Genomic DNA, 24,894 nt, shown 5'->3' with positions numbered 1-24,894 from the left:
CTCGGCAGCATGACACATCTAACTGCATTTCTGCTCCAGTCTGGGGTTTGGCATGAGGACATCAACCTGATTCAGTACGTCTCCTGATGAGCAACACATAACTGCTATGTCATGAAATGGTGCTCCAAGCAAGTCGAGGAGGACGTGTCTCATGAAACAACACAACTGCTTTGTCATGACACAGTGCTCCAAGCAAGCCGAGGAGGAGGTGTCTCATGACACGTTCAATGTAGTAAGTGCTCCTGACTGTGTTTTAGCTTCACAAAATATAACAAACACATCCATGGTTAACTGGTATCACAAGAGTGGTTAACGCTCTCATCAACCCAGCTGAAGATGATAAGGCGTGATCTTCTTATCAAGCAGCCAAGTGTATGAAACATAAGGAGGTCTCAGGTGATTTATTTCTCAGCACAGGAGGGCGAGAAATAATGTGGAAACATAAACAATGTAAATTCATTATCACGGCAACACGCAGTACTGTTACTGCCGCCGAGCCAGAGAGGAGAGCTGAACCTGCAGCCTGCACAGACCAGGTCCATCATGCAACACCGTTACTACCGCTGAGCCAGAGAGAAGTGCTGGACCTGCAACCTGCACAGACCAGGTCCGTCACTGCACTGTTATCTACGGCATGGTGATCCTAACTGATGAAATACATGCTATCACCATTTGAAATAACATGTATTGTTGGTTCAAATCAGAGTGGTCGCCCTGTCCTTACTCTTTGTGTTTTGACTTTATGCATACTGTAAGAACTGATATTCTTCACAGCAAACTGAATGTGAACTAAAAAAGAAAGGAGGGGTTCACCTGCACCGGGATATCCTCCGGTAGAAGAGTTGGTCCTTTATAATAATGGGTGGGGGTCTATCATGGTTTTGTTGAAGGGAGGTGTGTGCTCAGACCCTGCTGCTGGCAGCTCCAAGTAAACCTCTCTGATTCAGGCCATGTGAGTTTGTGCTTTACAACCGTGCTGCAGTACATTGTATTGCAGTACACTGCTGATTGCAGTTGTCATTTTCAGTTTGCAGGGGAGTTCTGTGATACACAATCATGAAGCCCCACACAGACGTATCAGAGCAAGCAGCACACAACAACCACAAACTTTCATAGATTCTGTAGTTGATATACCATCGTGTGTTGTTCTTAGGGAGAACACAGTGATGATGAGGAGACTGTGTTCAGAGAGTTCCAGAGGTCATATCAGATAACCGAGTGTGACCACGTGTTGCCAGAGGAAGTGACTGCCTCCTTCACTCCTACATCTATTCTAGCAGGATTAAGATCTTCTACACCCACCTGAAGCTGCAGCCTTCACCTTCAGGTTTAAAAGACAAGGTAAAACATTAACGTCTACACAGAGTCATCGCCACACATTCAAGACCATCTATTGTTCTATGTCCATTTGGACTATTGCATTTTTCTTCTCTACAGGATGACTTGTAATACACTGGACATGAACGTTTGGCCGTTTCTGCCTCTCTAGCGATTGGCACAGCAACAAACATGTTTGATCTGACAACTTTCTCTCACTGTAAACGTTCTTCATGTGGAGTAAAAGGTGTGAAATAGGCTCTACAGCTGACAAGTGACTGCTCTACGAGCTGTTTACTATGATCTGTGACCTGGAACTTAACCTGTCCAGCAGTAGGCTAGGTTTGTAGCACGTGACCATACCAGTAAGAGTGACGGGCCCCAGACAGGAGACAGGCCCCAGACAGTGAGACAGACCTCAGACAGCGACACAGGCCCCAGACAGACCCCAGACAGAGAGACAGACAATGAGACAGGCCTCAGACAGTGAGAAAGGCCCCAGACAGAGACAGACAGTGAGACAAGCCCCAGACAGAGAGACAGACAGCGAGACAGACCTCAGACAGCGAGACAGGCCTCAGACAGTGAGACAGGCTTCAGACAGTGAGACAGGCCCCAGACAGTGAGACAGGCCTCAGACAGTGAGACAGGCCCTGACAGTGAGACAGGCCTCAGACAGTGAGACAGGCCCCGGACAGAGACAGACAGCGAGACAGGCCTCAGACAGTGAGACAGGCTTCAGACAGTGAGACAGGCCCCAGACAGTGAGACAGGCCTCAGACAGTGAGACAGGCCCTGACAGTGAGACAGGCCTCAGACAGTGAGACAGGCCCCGGACAGAGACAGACAGTGAGACAGGCCCCAAACAGAGAGACAGACCTCAGACAGCGAGACAGACCTCAGACAGCGACACAGGCCCCAGACAGACCCCAGACAGAGAGACAGACAATGAGACAGGCCTCAGACAGTGAGACAGGCCCCAGACAGAGACAGACAGTGAGACAAGCCTCAGACAGAGAGACAGACAGCGAGACAGACCTCAGACAGCGAGACAGGCCTCAGACAGTGAGACAGGCACCAGACAGTGAGACAGGCCAACAGTGAGACAGGCCTCAGACAGTGAGACAGGCCCCGGACAGAGACAGACAGTGAGACAGGCCCCAGACAGAGAGACAGACCTCAGACAGCGAGACAGGCCTCAGACAGTGAGACAGGCCCTGACAGTGAGACAGGCCTCAGACAGTGAGACAGGCCCCGGACAGAGACAGACAGTGAGACAGGCCCCAGACAGAGAGACAGACCTCAGACAGCGAGACAGGCCTCAGACAGTGAGACAGGCCTCAGACAATGAGACAGGCCTCAGACAATGAGACAGGCCAAGACAGTAAGACAGGCCTCAGACAGTGAGACAGGCCCCACATGTAACATTCTTGTGAAAACAGAAGTGATTCTCCCTCGACTGAACTGAATGTGACCTTAACACCCAGATACAGAGTCTGTACCAGTGACCTAGCACAGGGTCAAGTCCCATGCATAGTTTTTTGAGAAGGCTGTACAGCAAAGTTGACTGGTAATACAGGTCTACAGTCTGTCTTTCTGTCTGCAGTGAAGATGTAAGCTGTTAAACCCAGTATCTGCACGGCATCTAGCATTTACAAATAATAACTCCAGCATCCTTCCCGGAAGTACGAGCTGCGTTCCTCACTTTACAGCAGGGATTTGGGGAAATGGGGGAAGATAGTTCAAGAAGTCAAAAGTCTACACATGAGAAATGACACACATGTTTACCGTCTGGCCTGGCTGGGTCACATTCCTTCATCACAGGAAGTTGGGCCCCCAAGAGGGAATTTTTGATTTTATGTGTACACATCTCTTTCAAAAGAAAATAAGTTGGGGTGGGGACCACTGAAACAGAATTATAATGCTACAGTGCAGCGAAAAATTATTTGCCCCCTTCCTGATTTCTTTATTTTTGCAGGTCTGTCACAGTGAATGGTTTCAGAGCTCCATATAAAATGTAATGTAAGACAAGGAGAACACGAGTAAAACAAAACAGAGTTTTTAAATTATCATTTCATTTATGGAAGGTAAAAAAGTTATCCAACATCCATATAATCAATGTAAGAAGTAACTGCCCCCCTGAACTTAATAACTGGTTGTGCCACCTTTAGCAGCAACAACTGCAACCAAACCAAACACAATCTAAAGATCAGTCTTCCACGTGGCTGTGGAGGAACTGCGGCCCACTCTTCTTTGCATAATTGCTGTAATTCAGAGACACTGGAGGGTTTGCAAGCATGCACTGCTTGTTTAAGGTCCTACCACATTATCTCGATGGGGTTCAACTCAGGACTTTGACTAGGCCACCCCAAAACATTAATTCATTTTCCTTTGAGCCATTCTGAGGTGGACTTTCTTGTGTTTTGGACCATTGTCCTGCTGCATAACGTAACTATGGTTCAGCTTCACATCACTCGGCCACTTCACTGCTAAACTCCAACAGTAAGGGGTAGTACCAGCTCCACCTGGATAAACACTGTTGACACTGTTTACTGCTGCATTGCTTCTTGCTGGCTTTGTTCTCATCACCACATGTTGTATTTATTTGCCTTACGCGTTCTGTGGGGTGTTTGTGTGTTTAAGTGTTGCCGCTGCTACACAACAATTGCCCCTCTGGGGACAAATAAAACCTACGTGACGACTTGATCATGGGGAGAGCAGAATGCATGGTTCCTTCAATGATGGCAAGTCTTCCAGGCCCTGAGGCAGCACAGCCTTCCCACAGCACCACACTACCACCACTTCTGACTGCTAGTATGGTGTGCTTATTGTGAAATGCTGCGTTTGCTTTATGCCAAACAGAATGGGACCTGTGTCTCCCCAAGATTTCCACTTTTGACTCGTCTGTCCACAGAACATAATCTCAAAAGGCTTGGGGGTCACCAATGTGCTTTTTTTGCAAACGTGAGATGAGCACTAATGTTTGTCTTAGCTAGCAGTGTGCCTTGCAACTCTCCTATGAATTCCACTTTGCCCAGTCTTTTTTATTGTAAAATCATGAACCTTAGCTGAGACTAGAGGCCTGGACTTCTTTATATGTTGTCCTGGGTTTTTTTGTGACTTCCTGGATGAGTAGTGATTGCGCCCTTGGAGGAATTTTGGTAGGCCGGTCACTCCTGGGGAGATTCACCACTGTTCCATTTTTTCTCCAGTTTGAGACAATGGCTCTCACTGTGGTTTTGCTGGAGTCCCAGAGCCTTGGAAACCCTTTCTAGACAGATGTATCTCAACAACATTTTCTGATCTCTAACAGAATCTCTTTTGATCGCAGCCCAGTCGACAACAACATGATGAGAAATGTTCTGGACGTTGGAACACGTTTTTGTTTCCACCCTTCCAGATTTCATGAAACGTGCCAAGTCAAGAATAACATGCGGAGGCATGTTCAAAATATGTCTGAACTTGATTTTGTTTCAGCCATATTTTACATTTTCAGCCAGAGACAATGACATTTCCTTCGGAACCAGTGACATTTCCCCACAGCCAATGAGTCAAGTTTGCAAAATGGCCACTTAGAACCAAGAAATGTGTGTGATCACCACCCCTGTGTCATGCCCCTTGTCCCACTCCTCTTCCACTCAGAAGCATGACAATGTTTTCCCAGATGGCTCACACCTATTTTATATTTGCCAATGGTGTGTGAGAGAAACACAAAGCGAGAGAGGAACACACACACACACACACACACACCTATTCATTCCTAGGGACAATTTCGTACCACCAATTCACCTACATGTCTTTGGACTGTGGGAGGAAACCGAAGCCCCCGGAGGAAACCCACGCAGACATGGGGAGAACATGCAAACTCCACACAGAGGATTACCCGGGATGACCCACCAGGGTTGGACTACCCCAGGGCTCAAACCCAGGACCTTCTTGCTGTGAGGCAACCGCGCTAACCACTGCGCCACCGTGCCGTCCGTAATTAAAAATTTAAATCGATTTTATTCCGTTGCCTACCAACACGGGGATCACTGGTTCGAATCCCTGTGTTACCTCTGGCTTAGTCAGGCATCCCTACAGACACAGTTGGCCGTGTCCGCAAGTGGGAAGCCAGATGTGGGTATGTGTCCTGGTCGCTGCACTAGCACCTCCTCTGGTCAGTCGAGGCACCTGTTCGAGGGGGAGGGGGAACTGGGGGGAATAGCGTGATCTTCCCACGCACTACGTCCCCCTGGTGAAACTCCTTACTGACAGGTGAAAAGAAGCGGCTGGTGACTCCACATGTATCGGAGGAGGCATGTGGTAGTCTGCAGCCGTCCCTGGATCGGCAGACCGGGTGGAGCGGAGACCAGGACAGCTCGGAAGAGTAGGGTAATTGGACAGATATAATTGGGGAGAAAATAATTTAAAAAAAATCTAAATCTATTGCCATGTAGGACTCATAAACTCACGCCGTTTCAATACTCAAGAGTAATATGGTCAGCCTGACCTGGTGAAAGTGATAATGCAGTGAACTAGCTTCATCTGCTCAAAGCACAGATTTCAATTCGAAACAACTTGACTCAGTCTCACCAACCGAATCTGACTCAGTCTCACCAACCATTTACAACGTGAGCACTGACCCAGTTCAAACACAAAAATAATCCAGAGACACTTTGGAAGTCATTCCAGTAAATGTGTGCGAGCCCACTAAGCCCACTGAGGCAAATTTGTAATTTGTGATATTGGGCTATACAAATAAAATTGATTTGATTTGCGAGGAAGCAGAAAATAAGCTGACTTTATTTAAACAAGGATACCCACCAATAATAATAATAATAATAATAATAGCTTTCTCAAGCTCAAGCCGATCTCCAAAATTAGGTCATTTTTATCAATTGCCAATCTGCAAAAAGTTGTACATGCTTTTATCTGTTCTCGACTTGACTATTGTAATGCTGTTTATTCTGGTATCAGCAAGGGCTCCCTCCACCATCTGCAGTACGTTTCTTTTTATGAAAGCTTGTACAAATTTGTTATATTTGTTTTTATTTATGATGTTTTTGTTTTTGCTCTTACTTGTTTGGTCTTAGTCTTGTTTTTGCCTTGTCTGGTTTTATTTTTTATGTGAAGCACTTCGTGGCATTGTTTTAGAAAAGTGCTAATATGAATAAAATTATTATTATTCATTCATTCATTTATCATCAGCCACTTCTCTGGGGTCGGGGTGGCAGCAAGCTAAGTAGGGCACTCCAGACGTCCCTCTCCCCTGCAACACCCTCCAGCTCCTCCTGGGGGATCCCAAGGCATTCCCAGGTCAGATTAGACATGTAGTCCCTCCAGCAAGTTCTGGGTCTACCTCGGGGTCTCCTCCAAGTTGGATGTGCCTGATACAACCTCCTAAGGAAGGTGCCCAGGAGGCATCCTAATCAGATGCCTGAACCACCTAAACTGGCTCCTTTTGACACAAAGGAGCAGCGGCTCTACTCCGAACTCCCTCCAGATGTCCGTGCTCCTCACCCTATCTCTAAGGCTGAGCCCAGACACCCTATGGAGGAAACTCATTTCAGCCGCTTGTATCCACAATCTTGCCCTTTCGGTCACTGCCCAAAGCTCATGACCGTAGGTGAGGGTTGGAACCAAGACTGACTGGTAAATTGAGAGCTTTGCCTTCCGGCTCAGCTCCCTCTTCACCACAACGGTCCGGTACACGTCCACATTACTGCTGATGCTGCACCAATCCACCTGTCAACCTCCTGCTCCATCCTACCTGCACTCATGAACAAGACCCCGAGATACTTGAACTCCATTATTATCATAATTATAATTATAATAATAATAATAATAATAATTATAATTATTACTATTTTAATTATTATTATTAAAATGAATCTATGTTCAGAGGGTAAGAGAAGTAGGAATAGAAAAAGGGCCTGGCGGCCAGCCCAAGGTGTCTCCCCACCTGCCGCCCAATGACTGCTGGGGTAGGCTCCAGCCTCCCTGTGACCCTGAGAGCAGGATAAGTGGTTTGGATAATGGATGGATGGATGGAAACAAGTATTTAATAACTCTGAATACTGGGTCTATGATACTACCTTGAAAAAAAGCCTCCCCTGTATCTTCACAGACAGCCAGTCAGATGGAAGGTTGCAAAGAAAAAGCCCTAAATAATAAATGAGGCATGATACAAAGCTGTGAAGATTTAAATATCGCAGCGCTTCCCTGAATTACAATACTGAAGCATGATGAACACATGCTGTGAGGAGGTGTGATGTAGTGACTTGTATATCTCTCAGTGGTTGGATTTGGAATGTTTCAAGTGCTTACTCAGGGAAGCACACCCTCTTTCTTCATCTAAGGGCCCTGACACACCAGGCCGACTGTCGGCTGTCGGCCGATGTCGGGCTGTCGGTGAGCGTCTGTGACCCGAGTTTCTGCACTGTGTCCCGCACCGTCGGCACTAGTCGGACCTCTGTCGGCAGGTTTTCGGCCGATTCAGCTTTTTTTCTGGCCTGGGCGGCATGCGACGTGAGGCGACACAACAGTCGGCCTTCATGACTGCTAGTCGGTTTGCGTGTGTACTATGTGTCACATAAAATTCATGACCATATATAAACACACAAGCCAAATAAAGGTTGCATAATGTAAACATCACAGATGAGAACAGCTTTCAACAAAACATCTGAATCAGGCATCAAGATGTGTGAATGTAGCGTCAAAGCACAAACAATCTCTTTCAAACTGTACATCTTTTTTGTTGTTTAAACCACAAAAAATAAACTAACTAACAATAAACCTGAATTTTAACATCAAAAAAGGAGAAACATCTGCGAACCAAAGAGCCTTTAGGTAAAATGTGTTGGTGAGGTTTTGCGCCTTAGAAACAAGCTATGGTTCCAGGAATGGTCAGAACCAGTCCAGCACCAGACTCAGATCAGGCTTACATCCAGATGTGCTATCACTTTTAATGGCAATGGAACAAACTGGATACGACTTAGCAGAATGTCCTCTGTTCACCCAGATGTGCTATCACTTTGTGTAGTCAAACTACACATTGTGCTACCTGTAGTCTATCACAGCTGCTGATACCAGGTTATCTAAACAAACATCAGGATTTAAATCAAATGACTGCCTGCATGCCAGGCTGACAGTGTGGAGCAGAAAACCCACACAGGACACTTTGTTCACGTGGGTGAGGACAGAATTGCTATTGTTCACTGCTGCATGGTTTTCCCCACTGCCCCAGACAGCCCAGTCCCAGCTGCAGCAATGCAAACCCCGAGTTGTGATGTTTTCATCCGCGTCACTACAAACATGTAGTTAGCAGGGAAATGCCCAGTCACAACTCAGCAGGCTGTAACACAAGCCTCGAGAGGTGAGGACGGATCCACTTCCAACTGGAAAAACACAGAAGTATGTCCAATAGGTACGAGCTCTGCCGAATGTAAGACAATTCAAATGACTGAGAAAAGTCAGTTGTTTTGGAGAGCTTTTAACACAGCAAACAATGAATTTCACCAGCTTGATCACTGCCCATGAGGGAACAGGATCCTTCACGGATGTCTGATTACAGGAACTACCACTTCTGTTTAACCACATCAGTACAAACTCCATCACTCAGAGAATACTTGGCCATTCCTTTTATCCTCCCACATTATATAACTTTACTGCACATACTGGCATCACAACATCTTTGCAGCCTACCGCATATCCTAAGTAAGTACACTTCTTCTTTCCTAACAGTCAAGCAATGATTTTTTTACATAACTTTTTTTTTGGGGAGGTGGGGTGCTGGTGGCTCACCTGGTAGAGAGGTACCACATAAGACTGAGTACTAACTGCAGTGGCCTGGGTTTGAATCCGGCCCGGGCCCTTTGGTGCATGCAGCTCCGTCTCTCCCCTCCCTTTCCTTTTTTTTTCTTCCCCTTTTTCTCCCCAATACCCGTCCAATTACCCCACTCTTCCAAGCTGTCCCAGTTGCTGCTCCAACCCCTCTGCCGATCCGGGGAGGGCTGCAGACTACCACATCTCCTCCGATACATGTGGACTCGCCAGCCACTTCTTTTCACCGGACAGGGAGGAGTTTCACCAGAGGGATGTAGCGCGTGGGAGAATCACGCTATCCCCCCCCCCCGAACAGGTGCCCAAACCAACCAGAGGAGGTGCTAGTGCAGCGACCAGGACACATCCACTTCCGGCTTCCCACCCGCAGACATGGCCAATTGTGTCTGTAGGGTCGCCCGACCAAGCCAGAGGTAACACGGGGATTCGAACCAGCGATCCCCATGTTGGTAGGCAACAGAATAGACCACCATGCTACCCGGACGCCTATCCTGCCTTTCCCATCTCTCTCTACTATCACTATCAATATAAAGCGGAAAAGAAAAAAAATCTTAAAAAAAGAACTTTGTTTTTGCAAACCTGAAATGCAACATTTGTCTCTTACAAGTGTGGGTATCAGACATGTGCACATCAAACAACCAGTCTGTTTGACAGAGGTCTTACCAGACTAAAGATTAGTTTTGGGGTTAACTTGAAAATAATGCAATTAATCTACATACAGTAAAGAAGCAAGTATTATACATTAATGCTGCTGGTTAACCAGTAATTTTGTCAAAATGTGTCGCATGGGGTTATTTTGCTGACAAGATTACAGCAATACTCCGTTTGAAAAACACGACAATGAAAAAACAATACATTGTTGGGTTTTGCATCATATCAATTATGGACAGCCTGCATCATAGTTCCACTCTCAGATGTAAATAAATCTCTTCCAAAAATAAAAATATAAAATTACACAGAATTGGTTTGACATTTTTTTCTTTTTATAACTCCTCACTGTGGCACGTGGGGAAGGAGGTCCTGTAAGACTGACTTGTACAGAAGACTAGCTCAAAAAGTCCTATTCTGTTCCAGGAAGTCAATTCAAATCAACCTAAATTTGAAAAGTGCCGAAAGGCTCTGAAATCTTAGGAAACAGTGTATCTGCAGTAAAACATAACTTTAAAGTAGATAGCAGGATACGTGTGTAGTGTCCATGTTATGTGCTGGCCTTGATGTTCAACGTTGAATTTTTCTGCTTTTGGAATGTGTTTGGCCCTTTGTACAGCGTGGTCTTTCGGACTTGGGCCATTTCCAAGGGCAACGCGACACTGGGCGCCATCTTCCAAGGATCAGAGGCATTGTTTACGAATTAGCTAGCACTTTCGCTATTGACTTAGCCATATATTAGAATTACATTTGCCTTTACCCTTACCCTTATCTCACCGAGATGTTTAAAGAACATGATCGATTTGCGTCTGTAACCCCCTGTAGCCCGAGTTTAATACCATAGCGGTCGTAGGATTTGCCTTGGCAATTCTTCACACAGCAGGAACGCCCAACAATCTCGCCTGCGTGCACTATCTAATCTAAAGCTATATATCCAATCTAACCTAAAATGTTACCTTTAAAATATACCTAACCTAAAATCTTACCAGAGAAAATCTGTGATCTTAATGTTAATTTGAAAAAATATTTGACGTACTAATAGAGTTAGTAAGAAAAATCTCTGCTAACAGCTAACAACAATGATTAACGTTACTTGGAAGATGGCAGCATGTGACATCACGACTGAAAGACCAATTCATTCCTTCTTGCCCCAAAAACGCACAATCACACGTTCCCATACGCACACCATGTAGGCCAAATCATTTATCAAAGCAAGATAGCTCTACCTCAGCATGGCTTTAAAACACAACAACGACCAAGACGGTCATATAACAGTTCTGGATTTTATAAGTTTAATAACTCTGAAAGAAAAAAAGATACAGACCTGCCGCTCCCTGAATTCTCCTAAAATTCATATATTTGTATTAAAACGATTTTTAGATGAATTGCACCCAAAAAAAGTTACGATAAGATCTACCTAAAACGACCACGACCGGTGAAAATGACGGTCTTGTAATTTGCGCGTGATGGTTCGCGTCATGTCAGTATTTATGACGTGTGTTGGTGGCGTCATTTGCTTCGTGGAGTTCGTTGCTCTATACTAGAAACACACTAGCGCCCTCCAGTGCAGAGAAATAGCCTACACTTGATGTGTGATTATGTCCAACATGTCTGGTTACAGGCGCACCATGACTACCACCAGGCGGTGCAGTATTGGTGTTGGACAGCAGGCATTTTAAATTGTTTGAAAAATAGTATTTAAGTTGTTAAAATTTTAATTTTGGTGTCAGTTAGTTTCATAACAGACACACTAACATATGCAGTGCATCAATATCTCAATTGGGTATTTATCTTGAAAGAATATAGCGTCTAAAAACGGCGGTCATTTTGATCGCCCATGGTCGTTTTACGTAGCAGGGAAATCCCGCTCGTTCTACCCAAGCAGCAACATTCGGGGCTGAAAAATGAAGCCAACGCTTAAGTTCCAAAAACTGCAGTTCTTCGAATGAACCATCCATTCAGCCATTATCTGAACTGCTTACCTCGCTCTCGGGGTCGCGGGGATGCTGGAGCCTAAAATGTCCAACTTTAAAGCAGAAATAAACATGTTTAGTCTGGTAAAAAACACGGCTTTGGTCTCTATAGCTAATTTCCCTGTCCATGACAATTGTATGGGGGGCACATTTTTATAAAACTCGCCCGTTTAAATTATATTCAAGAGATACTTGCATCAAAATCCAACTTTACCTGTTGTTAATCGATGTAAGGAGAGTGGACGTCATCGATGAGACAAATAGTAGACCTAAAATCACATTTGTGGCCAGACGAGCGATAATGGCGGCCGAGGAACTGATTTCCAGTTGGCAGAAATGTGGTAACTTGCCGCGTCACGAATGGAGTGGGTGCGTCTCCGCTACCCCCCCGCCCCTTCTACATCCTCAACCTCAAAGCTGCTGTCGGTGGTCTCTGGCCCTTTTTCTTTTTTTAGTAAAGTGATGATAGAGCAGGAAGAGGGCTGTCCCCAGCGCAGTTCTCGTTTTTTCTACGGCAAACGGTTTAGCCCCAATGATTAGCCCACCCAACCACACCCACACGACCACTCTGAATTTCAGTAGCTAATAGCTATGAAACCATAAAACCACACCTACCTTTCGGTTGTAATTCAAACCACCCCAGTTAAAAATGTGCTCAGAAACAGCATGAGGGTATCTCTTTAAGGTTTAAAGTAGGGCATAATTAGGGGTGTGGCCGCTTTGAGTGACAGGTGGGTCAGGAGCTGGTCGCAATGTCTATCCATGGCACTGTGTACTTTTAAATAGCCGTACCAATACCAGCTCGCTGGGAGGAAACCCATATCAAAACTGGTCAATACCAGCTCGCTGGGAGGAAACCCATACCAAAACTGGTCAATACCAGCTCGCTGGGAGGAAACCCATATCAAAACTGGTCAATACCAGCTCGCTGGGAGGAAACCCATATCAAAACTGGTCAATACCAGCTCGCTGGGAGGAAACCCATACCAAAACTGGTCAATACCAGCTCGCTGGGAGGAAACCCATACCAAAACTGGTCAATACCAGCTCGCTGGGAGGAAACCCATATCAAAACTGGTCAATACCAGCTCTCTGGGAGGAAACCCATATCAAAACTGGTCAATACCAGCTCTTTGGAAGGAAACCCATATCAAAACTGGTCAATACCAGCTCGCTGGGAAGAAACCCATACCAAAACTGGTCAATACCAGCTTGCTGGGAGGAAACCCACGTTAACACTGGTCAATACCAGCTCTCTGGGAGGAAACCCATACCAAAACTGGTCAATACCAGCTCGCTGGGAGGAAACCCATGTCAAAACTGGTCAATACCAGCTCACTGGAGGAAACTCATGTCAAAACTGGTCAATACCAGCTCGCTGGGAGGAAACCCATACCAAAACTGGTCAATACCAGCTCTCTGGGAGGAAACCCATATTAAAACTGGTCAATACCAGTTCTCTGGGAGGAAACCCATAACAAAACTGGTCAATACCAGCTCGCTGGGAGGAAACCCATATCAAAACTGGTGAATACCAGCTCTCTGGGAAGAAACTCATATCAAAACTGGTCAATACCAGCTCTCTGGGAGGAAACCCATATCAAAACTGGTCAATACCAGCTCGCTGGGAGGAAACCCATATCAAAACTGGTCAATACCAGCTCGCTGGGAAGAAACCCATACCAAAACTGGTCAATACCAGCTCGCTGGGAGGAAACCCATACCAAAACTGGTCAATACCAGCTCTCTGGGAGGAAACCCATATCAAAACTGGTCAATACCAGCTCTCTGGGAGGAAACCCATGTCAAAACTGGTCAATACCAGCTCGCTGGGAGGAAACCCATGTCAAAACTGGTCAATACCAGCTCGCTGGGAGGAAACCCATACCAAAACTGGTCAATACCAGCTCGCTGGGAGGAAACCCATGTCAAAAACAGATTCACGCCGTGAATCTGTTTTTGTGTGTTGTCCAGTTGATCCATGTAAACAATTATCCTTTTCAGCGAATCTCTTAGTTACACTAATATTGTTCATTTCAAGTTGGTCTTGTCCTAGTGTGTGATAATTTTGAAATGAACTGCAGTCAATAAGGAAATGCCAATGCAAGACTCGTGAAGCTTGTATCGTAATTGTAAATAAATAAATAGTCTCAGCTAAATTCTTAGTTACACCAACATTTTCCATGTGAAGCAGCCATTTCGACTTGGTCTTAGTGTGCGATAAATTTGGAACGCGACATCGCAAGGCAGAGCCAGGAACAGTCAGGTTGTGAGCAAGCATAGCGTTCTCAGTTTCTGTCAGATCCATCTCTCGCTCCTCCCCAACCCCACCCTCTCATCCAAATATGGTAACGTCCAGCTTAAAAAAAATAATCCAAGATGGCGAAGGGAAAAATGCCATACTCAATGCTTCAAAATGGTAACCCAGCTATCACATCTACTTACATGGTTGGTGCTAGAATGCATCACCCGGAGGGAGGTGGGAGGAAACTCCCTTAGTTGCCATATTTGGTGTCCTACCCACTGGCCACTCATTGCCGTCCTATTTTGTGGAACTTGCAGCTTTTCTCACATTAGCGAGGCGTGTTATTCTGATGCACTGGAAGAGCCCCCATCCCCCCTCTCATATCCATTGGCTAAAGGATGCCCTATTTTGTGAAGTTGGAGAAAATCAAACACTCCCTTCATGGCTCTAATGGACAATTTTATCAAATCTGGCAATCCTTCCTGGGACATGTCAGGTCCCTCCAACTGGATTCTGTCCCCACTGACTAGGTACCCCCCCCCCCCCCGCACTGTACCACCATCTTGTACTTCCTGGCTGAGTCCTGTTTTCCCCATATAAAAAGCACACAGTATGTATAGTATTGTAGCGATATCGGGGGGAAAATTATTGTCACCAAATTGGGGGGGGGGGCAAACTGTGTCACCAAATTGGAGGGGGCAAATTGTCAACTGTCACCAAATTGTCAAATGTCACCAAATTGTCAAATGGGGGGGGGGGGGTGCAAATTGGGGGGCAAATTGTAGTGAATTCGGGGGGCAAATTACTGTCACCAAATTCGGGGGTCAAATTGTAGTGAATTCAGGGGGGAAATTACTGTCACCAAATTGTCTTGTTTTGCCTTGAAGGTTTTTTTTGTGGCTTTCTTTTAAAAACTATGTATATGTGTTTTATGTTATGCTATGTTAAGCTGTTGTATGTGTTGAAAATCTTATAAATAAATCATATTTTTAGAAAATGGTAGCCCACAAACCAGTGGTTGACATCAAGGTGACTATGTCCATTATTTCATACAATCTATGCTTTAATCTAAGTTAACCACAAGTAACCGCTTTAACTTCAACCACAGCATGAATCAGTGGCCTGTAAAGAGAGAAAGAAGAGGAGGGAATGCCTTGGGTATAAGTACCACCAAGACTTTTCACTGTCTATGGCAAAGTACAAGACATGAATCTCCACTTGTTAAAGCATGAGTCATAAATCTCCATTTATTACAAATGTAGCTTTTACAAGCTACGGATGTTTGAAACATTCACACTTAGTTTACACAAAGTGGTAAACAAATGGCGCCTATAATTCAACGACAATATAGTAATAAACATTAAAGTCATTCCAGGCATTCCTTTGGCATTTGTGTGGCATATGCCTCATTTCCTTACTCTCCACTCTGACAGTAAATCCAAATAACAACAAAATTGAGGCAATGAAGTGTCTCATTCCAGTACAAACATTAAGTTCAGTCAAGGTAACAAAGTTCATTATTCATCTCAACAATATAAATTATTTCAGTATGCCGATTTCCTTTTTTTCTTGAATCCCAAGGAAAATGCAGAAGACTCTTACCTTCTCCACTGGGGACTTGAGGAGGTAAGAGCCAAACAATTGTATTCCCCAGTTTGCCATTGGCCACCATCCCTTTCTCTTTTGTCATTGTTTTGTCACAGAACCATTCCTAACTCTTTGCAGCTGCTGGACTGGATGAAATGTAAAATAAAGTTGGTGTTTTTTTCCCCCAGAGTTGAGTTCATGCTGATACTATGTGCCAATCTCCATGCCAACAGACAATACTGAATAAACCAAATCACTTCAGAAGTTATCTTTTTAAAAAATAACATTTAGCATTACTTTCACTATTGAACGGAATTATCTCTGGGTTTCTCATCAAGTTCCAACAGTCACTCACATTTTTCCATCGAATGGAACATTGACTTGCTATTCTAGGTCCTTCATTCCTTCTGCTATCAGGCTGTTCAATGCAGAGAGTAGTCATTTTAAATAAATGCTTTATATTGTTTTAAACCACAGTAGTTGGTTTATACCTTGTTTGTTTTTGGAATGGCTTGTGGGCCTGTACGTTCACCAACTGTAGTGGGGGAATGTAACGTGCAATGCATTTTAGAATACTCCATTTATTTTTTATTTTTTATTCTGTTCTTGTAACTTATATTAATTTTTACCCTTCGCCTGGGCCTCGTGTGAGTCTGCATGCAAGGCCACACGAGGGTGACAGTGTGCATCTCTTGCCCATGTACTGATCTGTCTGTTGTCTCTGACATAGTGATGATTGCCACTTGTCTGTGAGTTTGTGTATGGTGTGGGCAGACTGTAAAACTGAACTGCATTTTTGGGATATTTTTAGTTGTCTGAATCTGAGTCTTCTGTTTTCACAATTCAAACAGACAGAATCAGATCTTGACACTGTCTCTTTTAGTCACTGACAAGTATCTTCAGTTCATACTTCACAGTCTTGTATGAGTCCAAATAACCATACCAAAATTGGCTGGCTAAATTGTGTATGCCAAGACTGGCAGCCCACTCTGACCATGCGCTGACTTCTTCACTGATAAATCTTTATTCATTTGTCCATCCCTGGGTGGCATTCCTTTCTTCTTGTGCTTAAATCTCCAGAAAAGTTAAAAAATTACAGTCTACGCTTACAGGACTTGTTTTTGCGGTCTGTTGCGAAAGCACGAACTGAGCTGGGCAGAAGAGCCTACATGCGCTCGGTTGCTGCAAGTTGTACCTTTGCAGAAGAATCTGAAACTTCAGGAAGTGATCACTAGAGGGAATTCAACATACTTATGATGGGCTTGGAGGCAAACCGTCCGTTTCATTTAGCATGTTATCTAGTCCTCATTGTGTTCTGACCCCCCCCCCCCTATATTGTGTTTTCTTGGATATTTTTTGGTAATAACTGATCTGCATTTCTTTTATTTACAGGATGCGTAAATGCATGTGTACCTTGTGACTGTGCGGCTGTCTGCTATTGTGCTGCTGTTTCGGCATGGCAAAGCTGCCAACAAGATGTTAAGTCTCACTGGGTTTTTCTCAGGTAAAGGTTAACAACAATAAATAATGAGTAAGAATACAAACCACCAGTCAACGATACCTTTTTAGATTCTTTATAGTTGTAGACAATACATGAAAGATGCCAACAATGATGCAACAGTAGGTACAGACGTGCTCAATTTTGTTTGTACCCTTGGAGCTCATTGAAATAATGCTTCATTCCCCCTGAAAAGTGATGAAATTAAAAGCTATGTTGTCATGTATACTTGCACGCCTTTGGTGTGTCAGAGAAAAAGCTGTGAAAAGAGATGAATTATTGCTTATTCTACAAAGATATTCTAAAATGGCCTGGACACATTTGTTGGTACCCTTTATAAAATATGATAAATAATTGGATTATAGTGACATTTCAAACTAATTAGTTTCTTTAATTTTAATTAGTACTACACGTCTCCAACCTTGTAATCAGTCATTCAGCCTATCTAAATGGAGAAAAGTGGTCACTGTGCTGTTTGGTATCATTGTGTGCCCCACACTGAACATGGACCAGAAAAAGCAAAGGAGAGAGCTGTCTGAGGAGATCAGAAAGAAACTCATGGACAAACAGGGTAAAGGTAAAGGCTACAAGACCATCTCCAAGCAGCTTGATGTTCCTGTGACAACAGTTGCAAATATTATCAAGACGTTTAAGATCCATGGATCTGGAGCCAACCTCCCTGAGCATAGCCACAAGGGGAAAATCCACCCCAGATTGAACAGAAAGATAGTATGAATGGTAGATAAAGAATGAAGGATAACTGACAAAGAGATAGAAGCTGTACTCGCAGGTGAAGGTAAGTCAGTTTCTGATTGCACCATCCGTCACTTTTTGAGCAACAGTGGGCTCCATGGAAGAAGGCCGAGGAGGACTCCACTTTTAAAAGCAAAAGATAAAAAAGCCAGGCTGGAATTTGCTAAAATGTGCAGGGCACAATGAAATATCAAGACTATCAAAGCATTCTGGAGAAAATCGTACTGCCCAATGTCAGAAGTTGTGACTCAGACACAGGCCATGGGTCCTCCTATGGGATAATGACCCAAAACTCACAGCTAAAGAAAGGATCAGAACAAAACATTGGACTATTCTGAAGTGGTCTTCCATGAGTCCTGATCTGAATCCTATTGAACATCTGAGGAAAGAGCTGAAACTTGCAGTCTGGAGAAAGCAGCCATCAAACCTGAGACAGCTGCAGCAGTTTGCTCAGCAAGAGTGGCCAAAACCCCTGTGAGCAGGTGCACAAGTCTCACTGAGAGCTACAGAAAACACTTGCTTGCAGGGATTCCCTGTAAAGGTTGCACAACAAAATATTAGGTTAAGGGTCCCATCATTTTTGCCCATGCCATTTACTTTTTTTTATTATTTACAATATTGAATAAAAAAAATCAAAAGCAAAGTCTGATTTCTATGAAATGTGGAATAAACAATGGTGGATGCCAATTATTTTGTCAGTTTGAAGACATTTCAGAGAAAATGGTGCATTCTTCATTTTTTGTGGGAGGGTACCAACAAAATTGAGTCCATCTACATATGTCCCAGGTTTATGCTATACTCATAATCCATTCTGTCTATAACAGCATCCATTTAGGCCGCTTCCGTGCACAGACTCTGGAGAAATGTCACACCTATTCAGGAATCAACTCAGAAATGTGTCCAAATCAACCTCCATCACTGAACTGATGACGTGCATCGACAAAACGAGGGATCGTTCATCCTTTCCGACAAGGCTGGTGTTTTTTACCCGTTCAACCCTCAGCCTTCAAAACATCTGTCCTGTTATCACAAGATGGCTGTGCCTTGAATGATAAGATGGTGAAGGGACTGCAAATGTAGCAGAGCAACTATCTACTAACCTCCCACTACAGACCTGGACCTTCTGTGGCATATGAGAGTTGAGCTGGTTTGTACAATCATCACTCGCCTGCAAAGATTAGAAACACATTTTTCCTAGCACGAGTTTTAAAAGCTTTTTTTTTTGTTGGTGCATTCTTGGTGCATCTGTGGTTATTTAGTTTGCTGGGGGCCTGTTGTGACCACAACATGTTTTTTGTGCTCAGCTCCATCCATGTTTTTTTTTTCCAATAGATGTAATCCTCAGTGTAAGTGATTCATTTTCGTTTTCATGGAGTAGAGAAAATCTGCAAATAATAATGGTTTACATACCAGCTCAAAACACAGCCAAAATGCAAATTGCTTAGTGGGTCTGTAAAACACTATGGTGTACCTTCATTAAATCTTCAAAGCTGGAATCCCAGTCATCCGCCCCCCGACCACATTTTGTCACAGACTGCATAGCAGGCAAGTCAACTTCACGAAAAGCTGGCTCCATGCTACCTCTGCTTTGCTCACCTACCATCATTGCCATAAATAAAAGAGACATGTGACAACACACAGCACATCGTCACGGATTTATCCTTTTTTGTTCACTGGCTTATTTCTGAAGTCAGCACACATTTTGAAAACTGGTGTTAAGATGTGCCATAAACGCATCATTTGCTCAAAATGAATGGCTTGTCCCCCCCCCGTTTACTCAGTTTATTTACTGCAATAAAAACTGTATATATAGTATTTGGGGAGCGCAGTTCTTTTCAATTGCAGCATATTCTGACAAACTCAGGGGAAGATTCTGGGAGGATTCTTCTCAAGGTGGTAAACAGTAAATCCACATGCAAGCGCACACGCGCAAACACACATGATGAAGAGGCACGCGGCTCCTCAAGAACATCTGCAAACACTAAACTAACAAAATTGGCAAAAATACAGACAGGGTTTCTATATTTAAACCGTCCATTGTCATGTCAGGATGTTTGAGGGATGATGCTGAGAGTGCTGTCATGGCTTTTTCCTCGGAGACCAGAGCCTTGTCAGGAGACAGCTATGCTGCCCAGCTCATCTCCATGCTAGCACTCATAACAAGGCAGCCAGGATGGCCACCAGAAGACCCAGTGAGTCACACAGGAAGAGGCCTGCATGCCCTACACACCACCCCCTCACAATATCTTGTGTTCCAATAACAAGCCTGTGTCTCTTCCTTAATTGCCTTATAAATACCACTGCAAAAATGAGGAACGCAGTACAATAATATCCCTCTGACAACGTTCAGAGACCCTCCAAGTTTGGCTGCAGCTGAAATAATCTTGCGTTGTGATCTATCATTCATTGAGAGCAAGAATAAAAAAAAACCAAAACAATCCACTCTACATCTGTGGCACATTCAGGGCAAAATAAAAAAAACAGACTGATCCTGGAGCTGGAAGGGCAAAAACGCGGAGGGGCTTCATGTTAAAAGCTTCAAACCTGCAGACATCAATACGTACATCATCTATACCTCACTACCAAACACACTGCCAACATGAGGCAAGAATACCGCCTAGTCTAGCCATAACCAGGCAACCCGAGGATGTCCTCCTGCTCTCGTCATGCATCTTGCCTCACATATCTGTCCCAGATTATGTAAGGGGCCGACCGTCTACTGGCCCCTCAGACTGGTGCCGAGCTCTCTTCAGATCTTCATAATTAGGCCCATTTCACATTTCTGGATGAAAGAGTGCTGGAAAGTACTGGGGGTCTGTATGAATCACAACACGTCAGACTCTCTTACCCTCGAAGACGGTCATCAAACGTAACGCACAACATGTCCGGGACGGACACAAGCTACAACAAAGCTTTTAAACTGCCAAATGTACCAGTGCTAGTTCACTAAAGCAAATACTGTGTACAGGGTTATGAAATGGCTGGTACAGTTAGGAAGAAACACTGAGGCTCAGTTAAATCCACCTCGGTGGACAACATGTCACTCCGAAGCATCATGGTAGTTGAATAGAGCAAGCCACTCGACTTGCTTAGTCAGTTATTATTCTACTCACAATGACAGCATCACATGCTCGGCGATGTCCTGGTCAGTGATACAGCACTGGTTCAACCATACCACGAGCAGCTGTTTTCTGAAGATCTTCCAACTTTAAACCTTGTAACTTGCATCTCTACCATTTCATTCAATTTTTACACACACACACACACACACACACACACACACACACACACACACACACACACACACACACACACACACACACACATCAATAATCCAAAGCATTAAAACCACTGACAGGTCAGTGAATAACTGATTATCTGGTTATAACAGCACCTGTGAAGGGGTGGGACATATTGGTCAGTAGTGAACAGTCAGTTCTTGAAGTTGATGTGTTGCAGGCAGGAAAAATATGTCAGTGTAAGGACGTGAGTGACTTGTGATGGCTAGACGACTGGGTCAGAGCATCTCCAAAATGGCAGGTCTTGCGGGGTGTTCCCGGTATACAGTGGTCAGTACCTACCAAAAGTGGTCCAAGGAAGGACAGCTGGTGAACCAGTGACAAGGTCATGGGGGCCCAAGGCTCACTGATGCACGTGGGGAGTGAGGCTAGCCCAGGTGGTCTGATCCCACAGAAGAGCTACTGTAGCTCAAATTGCTGAAAAGTGGATGCTGGCTATGACAGACAGGTGTCAGAACATACAGTGCATCACAGCTTGCTGTCTACGGAGCTGTGTAGCCACAGACCGGTCAGTGTCCATGATGACCAGCCTACCACCGAAAGCCCCTACAATGGGCATGTGAGCATCAGAACTGGACCATGTAGCAATAGAAGAAGGTGGCCTGGTCTGACGAATCACATCTTCTTTTACATCATGTGGATGGCCGGGAGTGTGTGCATCGTTTACCTGGGAAGAGATGGCACCAGGATGCACTATGGGAAGAAGGCAAGCCAGCGGAGGCAGTGTGACGCTCTGGGCAGTGTTCTGCTGGGAAACCTTGGGTCCTGGCCTTCATGTGGATGTTACTCTGACACGTACCACCTACCTAAACATCGCTGCAGACCAGGTACAGCCCTTCATGGCAACGGTATTCCCTGATGGCAGTGGCCTCCTTCAGCAGGGTAATGTGTCCTGCCACACTGCACACATTGTTCAGGAATGGTTTGAGGAACTTGACAAAGAGTTCAAGGGGGAGATAATTTTTCTTGTCGTTTTTTCCACGTATATTAACTGTGTGATGTGAGTGTCCCCTGTGTGCATTTGTGGTCTGTACTCCTGCCAGGTCTACATGGTGATGGTGGTCACATGGCTCAGGTCCTGGGCTGTTCTGGCTTGGCGCCCTCATATTCTTCGCATATCTTAAAATTCCATTATTCTGTTATCCTCTTTCAACGTTGTAGTGTGTAAATTGTGTTTTATTCTGTACACACAACAGCCATTGCACATCTGTCTGTCTTGGGAGAGGGATCCCTCCTTTGCTGTTCTCCCTGAGGTTTCTTCCTATTTTTCTCTCTGTTAAGAGGTTTTTTTTTTTAAAGGAGTTGTTCCTTATCTGATGCGATCATAAATCAGAATTCCCTACCTGATCGGTCGAGGCCCGGGTTACCAACGACCGCCACAGGTACAGTTGGCCAGCAGGGTGGCGGTGGAAACTATGCTACTGTTGGGCGAAGGAGGAGGAGAGGGGAAGGCATGTCCAGATTGCATTATTACATATTTATAATTCTTGAAATGATCAGACTGAATGCGGACCGGTCATGGATCGGTAACGTCAGTCCAATATCCGATGAGTGAATTATGTCAGTATCAGGTCACACACACACACACACACACACACACACACACACAGGATATAAAAGTCTACACACGCCTGTTAAAATGGCAGGTTTTTGTGATGTAGAAGAACGAAACCAAGATAAATCATGTCAGAACTTTTTCCATCCTTCATGTGAAACTGCACCAGATAAATAATAAATATAAAGTGAAAAATAATCAAGAAACATTTTAGGGAAAAAAGAGATAAATATTAACTGACCTGGTTACATAAATGTGCACACCCTTTTGTAACTGGGGGTGCGGCTGTGTTCACAATTAACAAATCACATTCACCTTTACGTTAAATAGTAGTTAGCATACACCTGCCATCAATTCAAGTGACTGTGATTAATCCCAAATAAAGTTCGGCTGTTCCTGTAGGAATTTCCTGACATCTTGGTTGCATCCAACTGCAAAATCCACAAAGCACTTACAAAGCATGAACGGGATGTTGCTGTTGAAAGGTATCAGTCAGGAGAGGGGTACAAGGCAGTAGATCTACCATGGAACACTGTGAAGACCATCATCAACAAGTGGAGAAAATATGGCACAACAGCGACAATATCAAGAGCAGGATGTCCCTCCAAACTTGAAAACTGGTCAGGGAGGCTGCCAAGAGACCTACGACAACATTGAAGGAGCTGCAGGATTTTCTGACGGGCACTGATTGCTCTCTACATACAACAATCTCCCGTATTCTTCACGTCTGGGCTAGTGGGTAGGGTGGCAAGACAGAAGCCCTTTCACATGAAAAAAAAATAAACATCCAAGTCTGGCTACATTTATACATCAAGTCTCTCAAAACCATGTGGAAAAATGTGTTGTGCTCTGATGAGACCAAGGTTGAGCTTTTTGGCCATAATTCCAAAAAGTATGTTTGGTACAAAAACAACACAGCACATCACCAACAGAACACCATACCTAAGGTAGGGCATGGTGGAGCACAGTGGAGCACGATGAAGCATGGTGGCGGCAGCATCATGCTTTGGGGCTTTTTTTCTTCTGTCAGAACTGGGGCTTTATTCGAGGTGGAGGGAATAACTCCAAATACGGGTCAATGTTGGCGCAAAAGCTTCAGGCATCTGCTAGAAAGCTTAAGATGAAGAGGAAGTCACCTTTCAGTACAACAATGACCCAAAGCATACATCCAAATCAACAAGGAATGGCTTCGCCAAAAGAAGCTCAACGTTTTGGAATGGCCCAGAGACCAGACCTAAATCCAATTGAAAATCCATGGAGTTGCCTGAAGAGTCAAGTCAAGTCAATTTTATTTGTATAGCCCAATATCACAAATTACACATTTGCCTCAAGAGGGCTGTGCACAGGAGATAGCTTCGCAATTTGATGGATCTAGAACATTTTTGCAAAGAAAACTGGGAAAATATTGCCAAGTCAAGATGTGCCATGCTGATACTCTTACTCAAAAAGACTGAGTACTGTAATAACACCAAAAGATGCTTCAACAATGTATTAGTTTGGGGGCATGCACACTTATGCAACCAGGTTATTGTACGCTTTTTTTAAATTTATTTTCCCCCTAAAATATTTCTGATTGTTTTTCACTATTTTTATAGGTTATAAAAGTGGAAAACATTCTGACATGATTTATCTTGGTTTCTCCACCCCACCCCACCCCGCTCTTTTACTCCCCAATTGTACCCAGCCAATTACCCCACTCTTCCGAGCCGTTCCAGTTGCTGCTCCAACCCCTCTGCTGATCCGGGGAGGGCTGCAGACTACTACATGCCTCCTCCAATACATGTGGGGTCTTCAGCCGCTTCTTTTCACCTGACAGTGAGGAGTTTCACCAGGGGCACGTAGCACATGGAAGGATCACACTATTCCCCCCAGTCCCCCCCCGAACAGGTGCACCGACCGACCAGAGGAGGCGCTAGTGCAGCGACCAGGACACATACCCACATCCGGCTGCCCATCCACAGACACGGCCAATTGCGTCCAAGCCGGAGGTAACACAGGGATTCGAACTGGTGATCCCCGTGTTAGTAGGCAACAGAATAGACCGCTATGCTACCAAGACACCTTGGTTTCATTTTTTTACATCACAAAAACCTGCCATTTTAACAGGAGTGTATGTAGACTTTTAATATCCACTGTACGCATCTATAGATATTGTAGGACCCGGCGCTGACGGTGTACCACAGTACCCATAACTC

General features: G+C 44.5%; 1 protein-coding gene and 1 long non-coding RNA gene across 4 annotated transcripts in view; one reads left to right on the top strand and one right to left on the bottom strand.

The window, feature by feature from the left end:
* The window catches only part of sbf2 (SET binding factor 2), a 364,253-nt gene that overhangs the window by 289,978 nt on the left and 49,381 nt on the right, over positions 1–24,894 (bottom strand). The window lies entirely within an intron of this gene.
* Positions 1,225–18,833, top strand: LOC130111106 (uncharacterized). Its single transcript, XR_008810142.1, has 3 exons — positions 1,225–1,341; positions 16,987–17,098; positions 18,670–18,833. It is a non-coding gene; the product is annotated as an uncharacterized LOC130111106 (long non-coding RNA).

Source organism: Lampris incognitus, chromosome 4, assembly GCF_029633865.1.
Source record: "Lampris incognitus isolate fLamInc1 chromosome 4, fLamInc1.hap2, whole genome shotgun sequence".
Taxonomy (NCBI): Eukaryota; Metazoa; Chordata; class Actinopteri; order Lampriformes; family Lampridae; genus Lampris; species Lampris incognitus.
The sequence above is the reverse complement of the archived record's forward strand: the minus strand, read 5'-3'. Positions and strand labels throughout refer to the sequence as shown.